Here is a 10,742-nt window from a genome sequence, read left to right as displayed (position 1 = left end):
GGCCCCAAGACCATACAAGTACCCAATTGGCAATTACATCCAATAAACTGGTTCTACAATGTAAAAGGCCATTTCCACCTCCATTGGTCTTAATCAGACTTAATGATTTTTTATGATATTCCAACACCATGTATACAGTGCCATGTATACAGTATTCATCCCCATTGGCGTTTTTCCTATTTTGTTGTGTTACAAACTGTAATTTAAATTGATTTTTATTTGGATTTCATGTAATGGACATACACAAAATAGTCCAAATTGGTGAAGTGAAATGAAAAAAATTACTTATAAAAAATAAATAACGGAAAAGTGGTGCGTGCATATGTATTCACCTCCTTTGCTATGAAGCCCCTAAATAAGATCTGGTGCAACCAATTACCTTCAGAAGTCACATAATTTGTTAAATAAAGTCCACCTGTGTGCAATCTAAGTGTCACATGATCTGTCACAACATCTCAGTATATATACACCTGTTCTGAAAGGCCCCAGAGTCTGCAACACCACTAAGCAAGAGGCACCACCAAGCAAGCGGCACCATGAAGACCAAGGAGCTCTCCAGACAGGTCAGGGACAAAGTTGTGGAGAAGTACAGATCAGGGTTGGGTTATAAAACAATATCAGAAACTTTGAACATCCCACGGAGCACCATTAAATTATAAAAAAAATTGAAAGAATATGGCACCACAACAAACCTGCCAAGAGAGGGCCACCCACCAAAACTCATGGACCAGGCAAGGAGGGCATTAATCAGAGAGGCAACAAAGAGACCAAAGATAACCCTGAAGGAGCTGCAAAGCTCCACAGTGGAGATTGGAGTATCTGTCCATAGGACCACTTTAAGCCGTACACTCCACAGAGCTGGGCTTTACGAAAGAGTGGCCAGAAAAAAGCCATTGTTTAAAGAAAAAAATAAGCAAACACGTTTGGTGTTTGCCAAAAGTCCTGTGGGAGACTACCCAAACATATGGAAGAAGGTACTCTGGTCAGATGAGACTAAAAATCAAGGGAAATGCTATGTCTGGCGCAAACCCAACACCTCTCATCACCCCGAGAACACTATCCAACATCATGCTGTGGGGATGTTTTTTATCAGCAGGGACTGGGAAACTGGTCAGAATTGAAGGAATGATGGATGGCGCTAAATACAGGGAAATTCTTAAGGGAAACCTGTTTCAGTCGTCTAGAGATTTGAGACTGGGACGAAGGTTCACCTTCCAGCAGGACAATGACCCTAAGCATACTGCTAAAGCAACACTTGAGTGGTTTAAGGGGAAACATTTAAGTGTCTTGGAATGGCCTAGTCAGAGCCCAGGCCTCAATCCAATTGAGAATCTGTGGTATGACTTAAAGATTGCTGTAAACCAGCGGAACCCATCCAACTTGAAGGAGCTGGAGCAGTTTTTCCTTGAAGAATGGGCAAAAATCCCAGTGGCTAGATGTGCCAAGCTTATAGAGATACAGTGGGGAGAACAAGTATTTGATACACTGCCGATTTTGCAGGTTTTCCTACTTACAAAGCATGTAGAGGTCTGTAATTTTTATCATAGGTACACTTCAATTGTGAGAGACGGAATCTAAAACAAAAATCCAGAAAATCACATTGTATGATTTGTAAGTAATTAATTTGCATTTTATTGCATGACATAAGTACTTGATCAGAAAAGCAGAACTTAATATTTGGTACAGAAACCTTTGTTTGCAATTACAGAGATCATAAGTTTCCTGTAGGTCTTGACCAGGTTTGCACACACTGCAGCAGGGATTTTGGCCCACTCCTCCATACAGACCTTCTCCAGATCCTTCAGGTTTCGGGGCTGTCGCTGGGCAATACGGACTTTCAGTTCCCTCCAAATATTTTCTATTGGGTTCAGGTCTGGAGACTGGCTAGGCCACTCCAGGACCTTGAGATGCTTCTTACGGAGCCACTCCTTAGTTGCCCTGGCTGTGTGTTTCGGGTCGTTGTCATGCTGGAAGACCCAGCCACGACCCATCTTCAAGGCTCTTACTGAGGGAAGGAGGTTGTTGGCCAAGATCTCGCGAGACATAGCCCCATCCATCCTCCCCTCAATACGGTGCAGTCGTCCTGTCCCCTTTGCAGAAAAGCATCCCCAAAGAATGATGTTTCCATCTCCATGCTTCACGGTTGGGATGGTGTTCTTGGGGTTGTACTCATCCTTCTTCTTCCTCCAAACACGGCGAGTGGAGTTTAGACCAAAAAGCTCTATTTTTGTCTCATCAGACCACATGACCTTCTCCCATTCCTCCTCTGGATCATCCAGATGGTCATTGGCAAACTTCAGATGGGCCTGGACATGCGCTGGCTTGAGCAGGGGGACCTTGCGTGCGCTGCAGGATTTTAATCCATGAAGGCGTAGTGTGTTACTAATGGTTTTCTTTGAGACTGTGGTCCCAGCTCTCTTCAGGTCATTGACCAGGTCCTGCCGTGTAGTTCTGGGCTGATCCCTCACCTTCCTCATGATCATTGATGCCCCACGAGGTGAGATCTTGCATGGAGCCCCAGACCGAGGGTGATTGACCGTCATCTTGAACTTCTTCCATTTTCTAATAATTGCGCCAACAGTTGTTGCCTTCTCACCAAGCTGCTTGCCTATTGTCCTGTAGCCCATCCCAGCCTTGTGCAGGTCTACAATTTTATCCCTGATGTCCTTACACAGCTCTCTGGTCTTGGCCATTGTGGAGAGGTTGGAGTCTGTTTGATTGAGTGTGTGGACAGGTGTCTTTTATACAGGTAACGAGTTCAAACAGGTGCAGTTAATACAGGTAATGAGTGGAGAACAGGAGGGCTTCTTAAAGAAAAACTAACAGGTCTGTGAGAGCCGGAATTCTTACTGGTTGGTAGGTGATCAAATACTTATCTCATGCAATAAAATGCAAATTAATTACTTAAAAATCATACAATGTGATTTTCTGGATTTTTGTTTTAGATTCTGTCTCTCACAGTTGAAGTGTACCTATGATAAAAATTACAGACCTCTACATGCTTTTTAAGTAGGAAAACCTGCAAAATCGGCAGTGTATCAAATAGTTGTTCTCCCCACTGTATACCCCAAGAGACATGCAGCTGTAATTGCTGCAAAAGATGGCTCTACAAAGTATTGACTTTGGGGGGGTGAATAGTTATGCACGCTCAAGTTTTCTGTTTTTTTTGTCTTATTTATTGTTTTTTCACAAGAAAAAATATTTTGCATCTTCAAAGTGGTAGGCATGTTGTGTAAATCAAATGATACAAACCCCCAAAAAATCCATTTTAATTCCAGGTTGTAAGGCAACAAAATAGGAAAAATGCCAAGGGGGGTTGAATACTTTCGCAAGCCACTGCACATGGAACAATCATTTAATCTTATTCAACATTCTGACTCCAAAGAGTGGAGTGTTAGCCAATTAGCCTATTTTTTATGTGAAGTAGGGTGCACGCGGTCCTATTACGCACAACAAAAATGGAAGAGACATAGGACACAGACACACGGAACTATGACATAACCCGGGAAATATGAACAAAGGAAACTATACATTGACTGAAATAAACGTAACTTCCACCTCATGAGTCTTGCGAATGTTCATGTGCATTATAAACATCACACCCACTCAGAGCAGGGTAAGAAATGGCTTTAAAATGAAAATGTATTGTAGACCTATCAAACATGAAACAGAAATGTCTACGTGTTGCAATAAACAGTTAGGTAATGGAATGATGAAACGCTAGCAATTATTGTAGTATAAGATGGAATATAGATTTACCACATAGGACCAACACATTTAAATGTGTGATAGCAACAGCAAATATTTCAACAAGAGAAAAAAAGCCCTCTCCGCTGGCGGGAGTTTGGAGAGTGCAAGTGAAGAGCCGTGGCTATGGTGCATCTTCCCCACAGTAATATTTGATTTTAACAACACATTCCAAATGGAAGCTTCTTAAGTAAATTATCAATATCAAGCAATTGTTAGGCTACAGTGGGGAAAAAAGTATTTAGTCAGCCACCAATTGTGCAAGTTCTCCCACTTAAAAAGATGAGAGAGGCCTGTAATTTTCATCATAGGTACACGTCAACTATGACAGACAAAATGAGGAAAAAAAATCCAGAAAATCACATTGTAGGATTTTTTATGAATTTATTTGCAAATTAGGGTGGAAAATAAGTATTTGGTCAATAACAAAAGTTTCTCAATACTTTGTTATATACCCTTTGTTGGCAATGACACAGGTCAAACGTTTTCTGTAAGTCTTCACAAAGTTTTCACACACTGTTGCTGGTATTTTGGCCCATTCCTCCATGCAGATCTCCTCTAGAGCAGTGATGTTTTGGGGCTGTCGCTGGGCAACACGGACTTTCAACTCCCTCCAAAGATTTTCTATGGGGTTGAGATCTGGAGACTGGCTAGGCCACTCCAGGACCTTGAAATGCTTCTTACGAAGCCACTCCTTCGTTGCCCGGGCGGTGTGTTTGGGATCATTGTCATGCTGAAAGACCCAGCCACGTTTCATCTTCAATGCCCTTGCTGATGGAAGGAGGTTTTCACTCAAAATCTCACGATACATGGCCCCATTCATTCTTTCCTTTACACGGATCAGTCATCCTGGTCCCTTTACATGCTTCACAGTAGGTATGGTGTTCTTTGGATGCAACTCAGCATTCTTTGTCCTCCAAACACGACGAGTTGAGTTTTTACCAAAAAGTTATATTTTGGTTTCATCTGACCATATGACATTCTCCCAATCCTCTTCTGGATCATCCAAATGCACTCTAGCAAACTTCAGACGGGCCTGGACATGTACTGGCTTAAGCAGGGGGACACGTCTGGCACTGCAGGATTTGAGTCCCTGGCGGCGTAGTGTGTTACTGATGGTAGGCTTTGTTACTTTGGTCCCAGCTCTCTGCAGGTCATTCACTAGGTCCCCCCGTGTGGTTCTGGGATTTTTGCTCACCGTTCTTGTGATCATTTTGACCCGACGGGGTGAGATCTTGCGTGGAGCCCCAGATCGAGGGAGATTATCAGTGGTCTTGTATGTCTTCCATTTCCTAATAATTGTTCCCACAGTTGATTTCTTCAAAACAAGCTGCTTACCTATTGCAGATTCAGTCTTCCCAGCCTGGTGCAGGTCTACAATTTTGTTTCTGGTGTCCTTTGACAGCTCTTTGGTCTTGGCCATAGTGGAGTTTGGAGTGTGACTGTTTGAGGTTGTGGACAGGTGTCTTTTATACTGATAACAAGTTCAAACAGGTGCCATTAATACAGGTAATGAGTGGAGGACAGAGGAGCCTCTTAAAGAAGAAGTTACAGGTCTGTGAGAGCCAGAAATCTTGCTTGTTTGTAGGTGACCAAATACTTATTTTCCACCATAATTTGCAAATAAATTCATAAAAAATCCTACAATGTGATTTTCTGGATTTTTTTCTCTCACTTTGTCTGTCATAGTTGACGTGTACCTATGATGAAAATTACAGGCCTCTCTCATCTTTTTAAGTGGGAGAACTTGCACAATTGGTGGCTGACTAAATACTTTTTCCCCCCACTGTACATACCAAAAGACCAGTAGACCTATGCTAGAAATTGTTGCCCCATTGCTGGTGAGCTTGCAAAGTATACAGTTCATATTCTTGATCACCAAACAATTTTTGGAGCTGCATAGTTATTTATTATGGCAATCCTCTCTCCCTACAATTTCACGTTTGCGCTGCACCCAATCCTGTAGCTGTACAGTAAATCAGCAATCTGTTCGCTAGCTCACCCGACCTTTGTTGATTGACAGTTTGCTGGTCCAATCAGAGTGCAGAGTGTGCGTTTCACTATCCAATCTGTTGCAGTTTGTTTTTGCAAAGGCGATGCTGTGGCTACAGTCTCTGGTTGCATGTAGATTAATCCACTTAGACTCTGTGTGACAAAATGAATGACAAAACATTACAAAACCTGGCCAGATAATTTCTAGTCATCAGTCTCAAGTCAAAGTCGAGTCCCGATTCTTGAGGCTCCAAGTCAAGTCTCAAGTTATTTTATTTTCTGTCAAGTGGAGTCTCAAGTCATCAAATATGTGACTAGTCAGACTCGAGTCCAAGTCATGTGACAACATACTGTACTACTGTATCCTTCCACTACCTACAGTTCCTACACCAAAGTGGGCCTGCATATCATACACTACATGATCAAAAGTACAGTGCCTTCGGAAAGTATTCAGACCCATTGACTTTTTACACATTTTGTTATGTTACAGCCTTATTCTAAAATGTATTAACAAAAAAAAATCCTCAGCAATCTACAAACAATACTTCATAACAACAAAGTGAGAACTGGTTTTTTGAAATCTTTACAAATGTATAAAAAACAACAACACAGAAATACCTTATTTACATAGGTATTCAGACCCTTTGCTATGAGACTCGAAATTGAGCTCAGGTGCATCCTGTTTCCATTGATCATCCTTGAGATGTTTCTACAACTTGATTGGAGTCCACCTGTGGTAAATTCAATTGATTGGACATGATTTGGAAAGGCACTCACCTGTCTTTAAAAGGTCCCACAGTTGACTGTGCATGTCAGAGCAAAAACCAAGCAATGAGGTCGAAGGAATTGTCCGTAGAGCTCTGAGACAGGATTGTGTCAAGGCACAGATCTGGGGAAGAGTACCAAAACATTTCTGCAACACTGAAGATCCCCAACACAGTGGCCTCCATCATTCTTAAATGGAAGGAGTTTGGAACCACCAAACTCTTCCTAGAGCCCTCCGCCCGACCAAACTGAGCAATCGGGGGAGAAGGGCCTTGGTCAGGGAGGTGTCCAAGAACCCAATGGTCACTCTGACAGAGCTCTAGAGTTCCTCTGTAGAGATGGGAGAACCATCCAGAAGGACAACCATCTCTGCAGCACTCCACCAATCAGGCCTTTATTGTAGAGTGGCCAGACGAAAGCCACTCCTCAGTAAAAGGCACATGACAGCTGATGAAACTAACACTGTAAAAGTGTGAAAAAATATTGAGCAGTGTTATTTCCTTATAGTTGCTGGTTGAAAATACAATCTACACAGGACCTTCTAATCAGCAGGTTTGCTTGGGAGGGAGTTTCAGCTTTCCATTGTATAATAATAATTTAGGTAGTGCTTATATTTGTCCTGTTACACACAAGGGTGTAATGAAAATTAGTTTTTTTGCATATCCCAACTCCCTCTGAGACACCCGCAGGGAGTGGGGTCAGAGCTAGGGTCGCCATTGTACAGCGCACCTGGAGCAATTAGGGTTAAGTGCCTTGCTCAAGGGCACAGCGGGGGGGGGGGGGGAAATCACCTTTTCAGCTTGGGTATTCAAACCAGCAACCTTTTCTGTTATTGGCCAACGCTCTAACCTCAAGGCTACCTGTTTGCCCCTGACATCGCCATGTGGTCAATTGGTTAATAGACCATTAACAAAGAGAGGTCCAAACCGCTCTGCCAATAACAGCTAGTTTTCCCGTTTTCCCCTCCACTCTCAGACCACTCCCAGACAGTCCTAGCAAAATTCTTGTTTGAGAAATAGTTTTTTGCTAAAAAGCAATTTTTTCCCATTTTAATGGACATCTATTATGGTAAGGTACTTAATTGTTACCCACAAATCATTTGATATTGATATAAAAACGTCTGCATTATGCTTTTAAAGTATAAATGAACCACAATGTTTTTCTCTTTCCTATTCTGTTTATTAAACTATGAATGCTGATTAATTTGCAAATTCAAGAAATGATTACCATCAGACATTATTCAACAGAATTGCGTAAAATTATTTTTAACCGCGAATACTCAAATCATTGTCAAAAACAGGCATTTCTCTTAGCTTACCAGTCATATGGCAGCAAACTGAAGCATATCAACCAGTGGTGACGCGTCATTCAGGGCTGGTGGGGCAAAAAAATATATATATACACTTTTCGAAAGAAAAGCAATTTTTTTGTCCATTCAAATAACATCTAATTGATCAGAAATCCAGTGTAGACATTGTTAATGTTGTAAATGGCTATTGTAGCTGGAAACTGCTGATTTTTAATGGAATATCTATATAGGCGTACAGAGGCCCATTATCAGCAACCATCAGTCCTGTGTTCCAATGGCACAAAGTGTATCATTTTAAAAGGCTAATTGATCATTAGAAAACCCTTTTGCAATTATGTTAGCACAGCTGAAAACTGTTGTTCTGATTAAAGAAGCAATAAAACTGGCCTTCTTGAGACTAGTTGAGTATCTGGAGCATCAGCAATTGTGGGTTCGATTACAGGATCAAAATGGCCAGAAACAAATAACTTTCTTCTGAAACTCGTCAGTCTATTCTTGTTCTGAGAAATGAAGGCTATTCCATGTGAGAAATTGCCAAGAAACTGAAGATCTCGTACAACGCTGTGTACTACTCCCTTCACAGAACAACGCAAACTGGCTCTAACCAGAATAGATAGAGGAGTGGGAGGCCCCGGTGCATAACTGAGCAAGAGGACAAATACATTAGTGTGTAGTTTGAGAAACACGCCTCACAGGTCCTCAACTGGCAGCTTCATTAAATAGTACCCGCAACACACCAGTGTCAAGAAGCAGTACGGATTGGCTCGCGACCTTCGCCGAGTCCGTAGGGGAATTGCAGCGATGAAACAAGATCGTAACTACCAATTGGATATCACGAAAAACGGGGTAACGGCATGGACAAGAAAAGTTTTAATACATTGGCAATGCTGTCAATCCAGCATGACTTCTGCCACGTTGAAAACAACTGGAAACTCAGATCTGGGAAATGTACATTTTACATTTTAGTCATTTAGTAGACGCTCTTATCCAGAGCGACTTACAGTTAGTGAGTGCATACATTTTTTCATACTGATCCCCCGTGGGAATCGAACCCACAACCCTGGCGTTGCAAGCGCCATGCTCTACCAACTGAGCTACACGGGACTAAATCTCAGACTTCAGTGAGTTCAAGACAACTGGGAACTCGGATAAAACTAGCTCGGACTGGGAAAATACGGAAAATAATTTTGAAAGGTCATCCAACTCTGAATTCCAAGTTGAAATTTCGGGCCTCTTTCTAGAGCCCATAAGAATGACCGCCGCGCCACCTTCCTGTTCAAGTGAACACAGCACCACAAAGTGAGTCCAAAAATGTATTGTATGCTGCTGCATATATCATGTAATATGCCAGGGATATATGTATACTGTAGCTAAGAAAATAATACTAAGTGTACAGTATGTTGTGTAGTAAGCTGTTAGTAGCCCATGTGCCTCACCCTAATAATTTTGGTCCCTTTCCCCCTCACAACTTAGCCTACTGTTCTGACTTGCTGGTGCACATGTAGCCTATAGCCTGTTTTAGAGAAATGTAATAATCAAATATTGTAAGCGCTTTCATTGTCTGCTTATATGCCCCCTTCATTTATCATACGGTTCTGACTTGGTGTGCAGGGAGAACACTGTAAGAATGACCCATGTTCTGAATTCTGTCGTTGTACATTTCAAAACTGCTGAGCAAATAGTTATATTAACTACGTCCATCCTAGCTCGCTCATTAATGTCTTAATCAAAATTACGGATTGCCTCTTATCCGCTCGTCATTCCCTTATGCCATAGTTTTTACATTTAAATTGTCAGTAGAAACCACATTTGTTTAAGCAAGTCAGCCATATCAGCTATGTTTTTTAAAAAGGCAGTAAATGAGGCTGAATGAACTGTTTCGCTGCCAGACAAGGCTCCGCTGATAGCCAGGTGTAGTGGTGGTAAGGCTTCACTCCATGGTGCTGAAAAGAAAGCTCTGCTGTTGGGACAGCTTTATGTAGTCCATAACTTGTTTAGTGTTGTGTTGTGTAGTGGCTTTGCTGGCATGCATTAAAAAAAATTGGGGGGAGTTTGCCCCGCCAAGGTTTACATGCTAAAATCGCCACTGCATCAAAACTATGAAATAACACATATGGAATCATGTAGTAACCAAAAAAGTGTTAAACAAGTCAAAATATATTTTATATGTGAGATTCTTCAAATAGCCACCCTTTGCCTAGGCAAATACTGTAGCAATAAAGATTAAATCATAATGGGGTGTCAGTAGAAAATGGCCCTGGTGATATTTTCAGTTATCCGGATCCCAGATTAATAGCTCCAGCACAAAAACTTTAAAGATTAGATCTGACACGAAGATTAAGCCTCACCCGGTACACCTTCATGGCATTTGCCTGTCACACAGAGGAAGAGAGGCAGAAAAAGATCAAGTGACAAAGAGCAGTTGAAACACCACCGCCCCACTCCTCCACTGGAGCTCTGAAGAAGGCGCTGCAGTGGATAGCAGCCTTCTTATGGGCTTCTGACCAATTATGCTATTTGGTGTTTTTTGCGCTGAGCTTAACTTTTTTGTTCATAATGTCTCTGCCATCATTTCCTATGACCGAAGACAGCTTCTGGAAATCAGAACAGTGATCACTAACCCCGATTTGGATGAACATTTCTACTTTAACGAGTCGGCAGCTCTGAACATTCTGCTTACTCCAGACCAGGCCCTAATCCCCGGGACTTGAAAGAGGAAGTGGCGGCAAAAGAGAGACAAGCGAGGCAGCATCCTGACGAGACTACATCGGCGAGCAAATAGACTGCCATTGCCCTCTGTTCTATTTTTGCGAATGTCACTGGAGAACAAACTGGATGAGCTCTGTTCGAGACTATCCTATCAACGGGACCTGAAAAACTGTAATATCCTATGTTTCTCAGAGTCGTGGTTGAACGGAGACATGGATAA

The sequence above is a fragment of the Coregonus lavaretus genome, assembly GCF_964263955.1.
Source record: "Coregonus lavaretus genome assembly, chromosome: 11".
In the NCBI taxonomy this organism is placed as follows: domain Eukaryota; kingdom Metazoa; phylum Chordata; class Actinopteri; order Salmoniformes; family Salmonidae; genus Coregonus; species Coregonus lavaretus.
Note: the sequence above shows the minus strand (reverse complement) of the source record.